Here is a 9,471-nt window from a genome sequence, read left to right on the forward strand (position 1 = left end):
TTTCATCTTGCAAAACTTAAGCTCTGTATCCATTAAACAATAACTCACAATTCCCCTTTTTCCCCTTCTCCTCAGCCAATGGCAACCACCATTCTACTTCCCGTCTATGAATTTGCTTACTCTAGGTAACTGGTATTGGTAGAGTCGTACAATATTTGTCCTTTTGTGACTGGGCTTATTTCACTTAGCATAATATCTTCAAGGTTCCTCTGTGTTGTAGCATGCGTCAGAATTTCCTTCCCCTTTTTTTTTACAGATTTTAAGTTATCTCTACACCCATTGTGGGGCTCAAACTCATGACCCAGAGGTCAAGCGTCACATGCTCTTCCAACTGAGCCAGCCAGGCACCCCTGGAGGCCTTTTAATATTCTGTTATGTATATGTGTACATACTCCACATTTTGTTTATTCATTCATCTGTCAACTGATACTTGGGTTGCTTCTACCTTTTTGGCTGTTGTGAATAACACTGCTATGACCACGGGTGTACATTTCCCTTTACTTTTATAATCCATATATGGCTTTTTGACCCCCCATTCTACAGGAGTGGTTCTTAACCCTGTCAGACATAGCACTTTCATTCATCCAAAAATGAAGTTTAAAAATAATATAGCTTACCTATCACATTATTTCAGGAAAATCAATGTAATGGAATAATATATATTTTATTGTAAATACATACCTGGGAATGATCCCACAGGGTATGTAATGAAATAACTAAATGTTTGCACATTGTACATCAATGTAGACTGTCTCGGGACATCATTTTGGCAATTCAAAAACTGCAAGTACTGTTGCTTGGTGGCATGATTTCCTAATATGGGTCACATACATTTAGTAACGTTTGAAACAGAGCAATCATTTTTCAAGGTCCACAATAACTGTAATCATAGACACAGTGCATATTTGTGTTGGGAAAAAAAATTGATGCTTCTGTCTAAAACAGAGTTAGGTTCTTGGCTCAGATCATTTTAAACAGATTATTCCCTTTGTGGATATCAAACAGGACATTGAAACTTCATGAAGGACATAGGATGGTTTGTTGTGCAGAATGGCCCAGGGATTCACAGGACATCAAGCATCTTTGGCCAATGCCCACTAAACGCCAGTAGCACTGCCTCAATCATGATGACAGCCGAAAAGTGCCCCCATTCATTTCCAAAATTCCCCCCAGGAAGCAATATCAGCCACGTTAAGAGCTGCTCTTCTACAAGTAAGTAGATTCTTGATGCCTCTGTTAAATCTCACCACTATAATGCTATGTAGCTTTGGCAGCCATGAAAAAAACACCTTGCAGACTTATGAGTCTAGTTGGCCAATTAGTGTGCTCTGAAACCCACTGCCAATTTTGTGCCAAGGCCATGCTTCCCATAGGTTTCTTCCAGCCAATGGCTGCATGTAGTGGGGATACTAAGGCAGACCTGTTCCTGGAAGGCTTGACTCCTCTGACGGTTGACTTTGACTGAGCTTCCCCATAGCCTTGTTGAACTTTCTTTAGACTGCATGGCAGACATTTCTACCCAACTTTCCTTCCCTCTTTCCTTCATTTGGGTCAGACTTGCGTGGCCTTCTGACAGCTGTCCTAGCTCACAGTTGCCTCTCTATTTTCTCTCCCATTGGTATTTCCTGAATAAAATCCTTGTACATTTTATTCCACCTTGGCATCTGCTTCTTAGAGGATCTGGACTAACACTGAACCACAAAACCTCCATGGCACACAACCGTGGTGTTTATCGCTCTCATTTCTGAGTGGCGGGGGTCAGGTGACTAGACAGCTCAGCTGACTGGCTGGCTGGAGAAGTCTGTCTGGTAGTTGATCTAGGATGAACTCTGCCATGATGACTGAGGACTCAGCTGTGCTCCACGTGTCTCATAGCTCCCAGTAGGCATGTGATAGTGCTCACACAGGCACAAGAGGAAAGCTGCATGTGTAAGCCTATTTCAAACCTCTGCTTGCCTTGGGTCAGCTATACCAATTGGCTAAAGAAAACCATACAGCTGAGCCCAGACTGAGTTAGAGGACCCTGAAAAGTAAGATAACAAAAAGTCAGGATACAGGAAGAGGTGAAGAATGGGGCTGTTTTCATAATCTACCACCATGTCCATGCATGTTCCCTATTAGTAAAACACCACTCTTTCTCAGTTTATAAAAAAGTGTACCCTCTCTTACAATTTTCTGTAACCACATCATTGCAGAGTAACTTGATAGAGAGGAAGTCTGAAATGCTGAGTACTTACCAACAGACTCTGAGTTATCCACATGAAGCTATTTAAACTGGAGAAAAACTTCCATTACGTTCACTGTCAAGTTAAAGTCATCTTCTCCTCCCCTTGGTGACCTAGTGCTGTGACTGCCCATGACAAAGATTAGATCAGCTACAGACAGCAAATAATCTACATTTTCTTTGTGCATTATAGTGACTGGTTGAATTTTCAAACCCCTTCCACACAAAAATGGAGAAGTCTGGGCATTATTATTTTTAAAATACATTTGAATGAGGTGTGCCTGGGTGGCTCAGTTGGTTGAGCCTCTGACTCTTGATTTCGGCTGAGGTCATGATCTCACAGTTTGTGAGTTTGAGCCTGTGTTGGGCTCTGTGCTGACAGCGTGGAGTCTGCCTGGGATTTTCTCTCTCTGCTCCGCTCCTGCTCCCGTGCACGTGTTCTCTCTCTCAAAATAAATACATAACTTTATAAAAAATTTTAAAAAATAAATTTGAAAGAACTCAAGGTTATCCATGTGATAACATCACTTACTTGCAGGCCAACATTCCTTCTTAAGTAGGAGGAAAATCTGTCGTGTTACAGGTCAGGAGCCAGGAATTACATCTAAGCCTAGGTTCACCCCTAGCTGTGGGCGCTGAGTAGAAGCATCATTTGTCATGTGTGTCCTAGAAGGAGATGAGTGGAGAACCTCAGCTGTATCCCACAGTGACCTCTCTCTCACTGCTTCAAGCTTTTGTAGCCCATCCCTTCCAGTAATGGTACTCAAATCCCTTGTGCAACAAAATCAAGAATGGAGCTCTCCTACCCCATGCACTTCCCGTCCCCCATCATTTATGCCCTCTTATAAAAATAATTAATGTTTTATAATCTTGAAAACCTGTTAGCCGGAAGATAAGGTCTCAAGGGCAAAACAGTTAACATCCATACACTCCTCACCTAGTTTTATCAGCCATTAACGGCTTGCCTCCCTCACTGCTTTGCCCTCTGTATGTGTATACACACTCGCTCTTTGCCGAGCCACCCGAGAGGGCTGTGCAGACACCATGACACCATCCCTAAATACTTCTCCTCACTCTCCCAAGAATGAGGCCATCGTCCTACTATCGAGAACATTGTTGCCACATTTAAGAAACTCAGCATTAGGTTTAACATATGTGAAATTTCCCCATTGGTCTCAAAAGTATGCTTTGCTTTGCTTTTATTTCAGATTCCATTGGATTTGGTTGTTATATCGGATTAATCTGTTAACTGGAAGAATAAGAACATATATAGATGCATTCGTCCTACCCCAGTGCTACAAAAATAAAAGTTTCAGGGTTGGAGCCCTGGAATCTATCCTTTCTAAACTGTTTCTAGATGATTCTGATGAGAGTCAAGTTTGGGCACCATTGAGTTCTACTTGTACGGTTAGTTATCTTTTCGAAAGTCCACCACTGTTTCCCAAACAGACCTCAGAGAATTATAGGGCCTGGCTTAATAAGTTCTTGGGAGAACCATAACCCATTCTAATTAATATCCATTTCCTACCCTGCTTCTCTTAGCATTGGACAGGTGGTGTGGCTTATGATAGTTCAACTTACTATTTTTTTTACTTTACCATAGTGTGAAATTGATATGCATTCAGTTGAAATAGTACTTCAGATTTTAAATTTGGATCTTTTCCTGGGCTAGCGATATGCAGTAAGTTCCTCTCTCACGACGCTGGGGCAGTGGCAGCCCCAGCTCCCAGTCAACCACACAATCAAGAGGGTCAACAGCCAATACACTTAACAACCATTCTGCACCTATGCAATCATTCTATTTTGTGTGCCAGTACAGTATTCAATCAATGACATGGCTAGGTGATTTTGCTCAGCTGTAGGTTAATGCAAATGTTCTGAGTACACTTAAGGTAGGCTAAGCTAAGTTATGATGGGCTATAATTTTGGTATTTTAAATGCATTTCAACTTATGATATTTTCAATTTGGGGATGTAACCCTGTAAGTCGAGGAAGATCCCTACTCAGTAAGAAGGACTTGGTTTATAGGCTTCGAAAGCCTAGCCCTAGACTTTTTCTTGAATTTCTCTTTCATTCTAAACTCTGTTAATTCAATACCTCGTAAATACGTTTTTATTGAATAGTGGGGTGGGGTAATGCAGGAGAAGAGGAGTGGCTTGTTGAAATGTAGGTTCCTAGGCCATCCTCCAGGCTCAGGAATACGCATTTTGATCAGGTCCCCAAGTAACCTACACTCCTTTTTTTTTGTATTTCACTCTATGGACCTTACAGAGTGACTTATATTCAGTAAGCCACTCAGTAAACATCCAGTGGTATTATTGAATTAAATCTCTACCCTTAGAGGGGCGCCTGGGTGGCTCCGTTGGTTAAGCAGCCGACTTCAGCTCAGGTCATGACCTCACGGTTTGTGAGTTCAAGCCCCACATCAGGCTCTGTGCTGACAGCTCAGAGCCTGGAGCCTGCTTTGGATTCTGTATCTCCCTCTCTCCCTGTCCCTCCTCTGCTCGTGCTCTGTGTCTCTCTCAAAAATAAAAATAAATAAACATTAAAAAAATGTTTTTTAAATCTCTACCCTTAGAACCTTTGTCCACAAAACACAGACACCCAACTAATTTATATTCCCATCTTGTAACTCATTTCTTCCGATGCTTTTATTTCACTGTTCTGTTTAAGAAGAACATGTGAGTTTACATAGCTTTAGTTTTTCTCTAAAACCATAGAAACATTATTTCTGTTTCATCCTACCTTTTACTCCCACTCTGACCAAATTCCCTTTTAGTGTTGACTCACTGTGTTTATCTGAGTCTGAACCTGAACTTTTGGTTCTAGGGGCATTTTTACGACCCCCTTTTTTCTTTTCCTTCTTTTTTGTGGGTAGAGATGATATTGAGGGGAGCCTTGAGGAAGGACTACAGATTACAAAGTCACCAGTACTTTGACTCCACGATGCCATGGCACACTAAGGTGTCCACCACGGAAGGAAAGTACCTTATTCATTATTTTGGATTTTCACCTTGCTTGGTTTGTTTGTTCAGTAATCTAATCTATTTGAAAGGCAAATATTCTTTTTTTAAAAAAATCACATTGCATTTTCTACAAAGCTGTGTTTTGCTGACATGGAAAGAATTAGACTAGAGATTAACTTTTTAAATAGAATTATTAGCTCTAATTGCTAAACTATCTAGTATCTCTCAGTAAAGGTACAGAAGTACTCTAGAATCCAAATTTGCCTGTGAGGGATACCATTTTCCTTTTTCAGTCCATTTGTGGCAGAAAATAATTCCCGCTGTGTGATTCCAGTGATGCCGTGATCATTCAAGTGAAATAATGTGGAAATACTGAACTGGCATCTGATGTGAAATTCGAACTGAGATTATCTCTTTACTAGCAGAAGCCTGCAAGTGTGTATAATACAAACCATCAACCAATACATAAGTATATTGGAAGTGAAAAACAGTCACTTTGACAATGTAGGAAAAACACCATTCTTAGCACTTCATAAGTAAAAAATCCATAGCATTGCTTTCGTGAGGGAAACAAATTCTTCACGATGGATGATGAACGATGCAGTCATGGTTTTAAGAACATGACTAAATGATCCCAAAAACTTTCTAACAGAGGTGTCCAAAGAGACATCAGAGCGAAGGCATTTTTGGGAATAGTGACATATGTGTGCAGCACTGTTCTAGAATGCATGCACATTTGAGCTTTAAGGACGTTACTGTGGATCAAAGACGGCAGCAAATTTTTTGCTTCTCCCCCTTTTAGAGGTGGAGCCTAACTCTCTTCCCTTGAATCAGGACTGGCCTTAGTGACTTTCTTGGCCACCAACGTGTGAAAGAAGTGATATTGTGGAACTTTTGAGGCTAGGTCAGAAGTCTTGCAGCTTCTAACCTAGATTTCTTAGAACACTCCCTCTGAGGGAAGTCAACCGCTATGAGAAGTCTGACTACACTGAGATCGCTATGTTGTAAGGAAGCCCAAGCTAGCCACACCGAGAGACAGAGAGACAGATGCTCAGCCAGCCCCAGTTATTCCAGCCACGCTAGCACAGGCACCACTGGTGTGACTGAAAGACCTATCTTAGACATTCCAGCCTCAGTAGATGTAATGTGGAAAAGAAGCAAGGATCCCAGCAGATAGCCAGAAGTGAGGCCACAGCAATATGGCCTTGGTTGAGCTATTCCAGCCATCTCCAGTCATTAAGCCACCCCAGCCAAAGATCTAGTCTGAATTTCTGGCCTACAAAATCATGAGCATAAGAAAATGGTTGCAATTTTTTTTTTTTCAACGTTTATTTATTTTTGGGACAGAGAGAGACAGAGCATGAACGGGGGAGGGGCAGAGAGAGAGGGAGACACAGAATCGGAAACAGGCTCCAGGCTCTGAGCCATCAGCCCAGAGCCTGACGCGGGGCTCGAACTCACGGACCGCGAGATCGTGACCTGGCTGAAGTCGGACGCTTAACCGACTGCGCCACCCAGGTGCCCCGAAAATGGTTGCAATTTTATGCCACCATGTTTTGGAGTGGTTTGTTACATAAAAATAGATAACTGGAACAGATGTAGAAGAGAGGGTTTATATTATTCAACTATTGCCACAATGATAAAGCATGACACGTGACTCCGAGACTCAGTAAGTTTCAACAACAGCATTTATTTTTCTCACTTATAGGTCCGTGGGTTGCCTGGGACGTCTTCTTTAGGCAGCAAGGCAGATGGGTTTGCAGCTGCAGGCCGGATTCAGACACATTTCTCATCTTTGTTCTGATACCAGGCCAACAGGACAATATCTACCTGGGGCATGCCGAGTCACACGTAAGCAAGAGTCCAAGTGCAACTCCGTAAAACATTTTGCTGCCTCTGCTTGAGTCACATCCACTTATTTCATTGGCCAAGTAGGTCACATGGTCAAGGTCAAAATCTAAAAGATGAGTAAATATACTCCCATCCAAGTGGGAGGAAGAAGGGAGGAAATTCTTGCTGAACAATACTCCAACCTATTGAGAGTTTCAAACATCAGATGATGGTGGTGGTGGTGATGGTGGTATCAGACTGGACCACTTTTAAGGTATTTTGTAATTTGATACTTACATATCCAGAATCCAGAGAAAACACATTAAGTTTTGTAGGGGAAGGTGTCTAAATACAGGAGTCAATAATTTTTTGTACTACACACTGACAAGGAGGAGGCACGTAAAATTATGAAAAGATGGAAGAAATGTAATGGTAGAATGGAAGAAGAAGAATTAAGGGGGAAGAAAGGAGAGAAAAAGAAAACAGAAAGTTAAACCCTATACCAACTGTTGGGGAGGCTGAGAGCAGATATCCTAGTTCTTGGTTTGCCTCACATGTAGGCAGAGCAGCTATGGAGCAGCCAGTGCTTGGAAGAAGCCCCCGAGACACCAGCTCCTACTTAAAGAGAGGTTTTGCTAGTTCAGACATTAGGCATGGCATAAGGCACCGCCAACACCACACCACACTTATGTCCAATGAAAGTGCCAGCAGGGCAGGGAGTTCCTCACTCCCAACTGAGGGTTAACTATTAACACACCTCTGGGGTACACACAGCTGTGTGCGGCAAGCACAGCTGCAGCGAGGGGGATTACGAAAGGCTTTGGGAGAGAGGTTAACTGGGACTGCGTGGAGAGGCAAGAAAACGTGAAGCACACAGGCAAGAAAACAGGAGAAGCACACAGTCCTGTTTTTGTAGCATGCATAGATGGTGAGTAAGCCAAGGCCAGATGGTGGTAGGCCTTGAATGCCAGGATGAAGAGCGTATTCTTAATTTTTTTTTTTAACGTTTATTTATTTTTGAGACAGAGAGAGACAGCACATGAACGGGGGAGGGGCAGAGAGAGAGGGAGACACAGAATCTGAAATGGGCTCCAGGCTCTGAGCGGTCAGCACAGAGCCCGACGCGGGGCTCGAACTCACGGATCGTGAGATCATGACCTGAGCCGAAGTCGGATGCTTAACCGACTGAGCCACCCAGGCGCCCCTAGCGTATTCTTAATTCAACGGGCACCGCTGCAAGCTGTTGAACAAGAAGTGGCATGAAGGAGATCTCCTGGAATACCATTCTTTCCTGCTTCTTTAGTCACAGAAGCACTAATTCCTAAAAGGAATGTATTTATGGAAGTATAGTTGATACACAGTGTTCCATTAGCTTCAAGTGCACTACATAGGGATTTGACAAGGCTATACCTTGTGCTGTGCTCCCCACAAGTGCAACTACCATTTGTCACCGTACAACCTATTACCATACCATTCTATATTCCCTATGCTATACCTTTCACCCTTGTGGTTTATTCATTAGGAGCACCAGTTTTTAGCTGGGGATATGCCTGTGCAAAATAAATATTACATTTCTTCTCTTGCAGCTAGGTGAGGTCATGTACTAAATTCTGGTTAAGGAAATGTAAAGCACATAGTGTGAACAACTTTTAGGAAATGTTCTTAAAGGGAGAGGACATTTCTCCTTTTTTCCTTGCTGGATGGAAGCTGAACCTAATCCTAACATGTATATTATTCATTAGGAGGATTGGTCTGGGGTAAGGCAAAATATAGGATGGCTGGAACAAGAAGAGCATTAGAGGCGGAAAGACTAATTAGGAGAACATTTTAATAGTCAAGATAAGAAGTGAGGAAATAAGAACCGAGCCAGAATGGTAGCGGTGGGAATGGATGGGTTGGGGAGGGGGGTGGATGTGATAAATATTGCGAAAGGAGTGTCTGTGGGAGTTGGCAATTGATCAGATGAGAGGAGACACTAGAGAAGGAAGAACCAAAGGTCATTCTGAGGGTTCAAACAGAAGTGACTGGATGGACAGTACTGTTGGTAACAGAAGTAGGGGATTCAGAAGGATGGGTAGCCTTGAGGAATGCAGCCATGAGTTTGGTTTTGGACATGTTGTCTTGGTATGCCTGCAGGATATTCAGGTGGAGATACAAAGCAGATTAATTGAAAATTCATTTCTGGGGCACGTGGGTGGCTCAGTCGGTTGAGGGTCTGACCCTTGATTTCCACTCAGGCCATGATCTCCTGGTTCGTGAGATGGAGCCCCACAACGGACTCAGGGTTCTCTCTCTCTCTCTGCTTCCTCCTGTGTGCACTCTCTCCCTCAAAATAAATAAATAAACATTTTTTTAAAAAGAGAGAAGAAAATTCATTTCTGGAGCATGATTTGAGAGTCCTTTGCATAAATGTGGTAGTCCAAACAAAGAAAGGCAAGGGCTGGGTGCCAA

The sequence above is a fragment of the Prionailurus bengalensis genome, chromosome A3 (assembly GCF_016509475.1).
Source record: "Prionailurus bengalensis isolate Pbe53 chromosome A3, Fcat_Pben_1.1_paternal_pri, whole genome shotgun sequence".
Taxonomy (NCBI): Eukaryota; Metazoa; Chordata; class Mammalia; order Carnivora; family Felidae; genus Prionailurus; species Prionailurus bengalensis.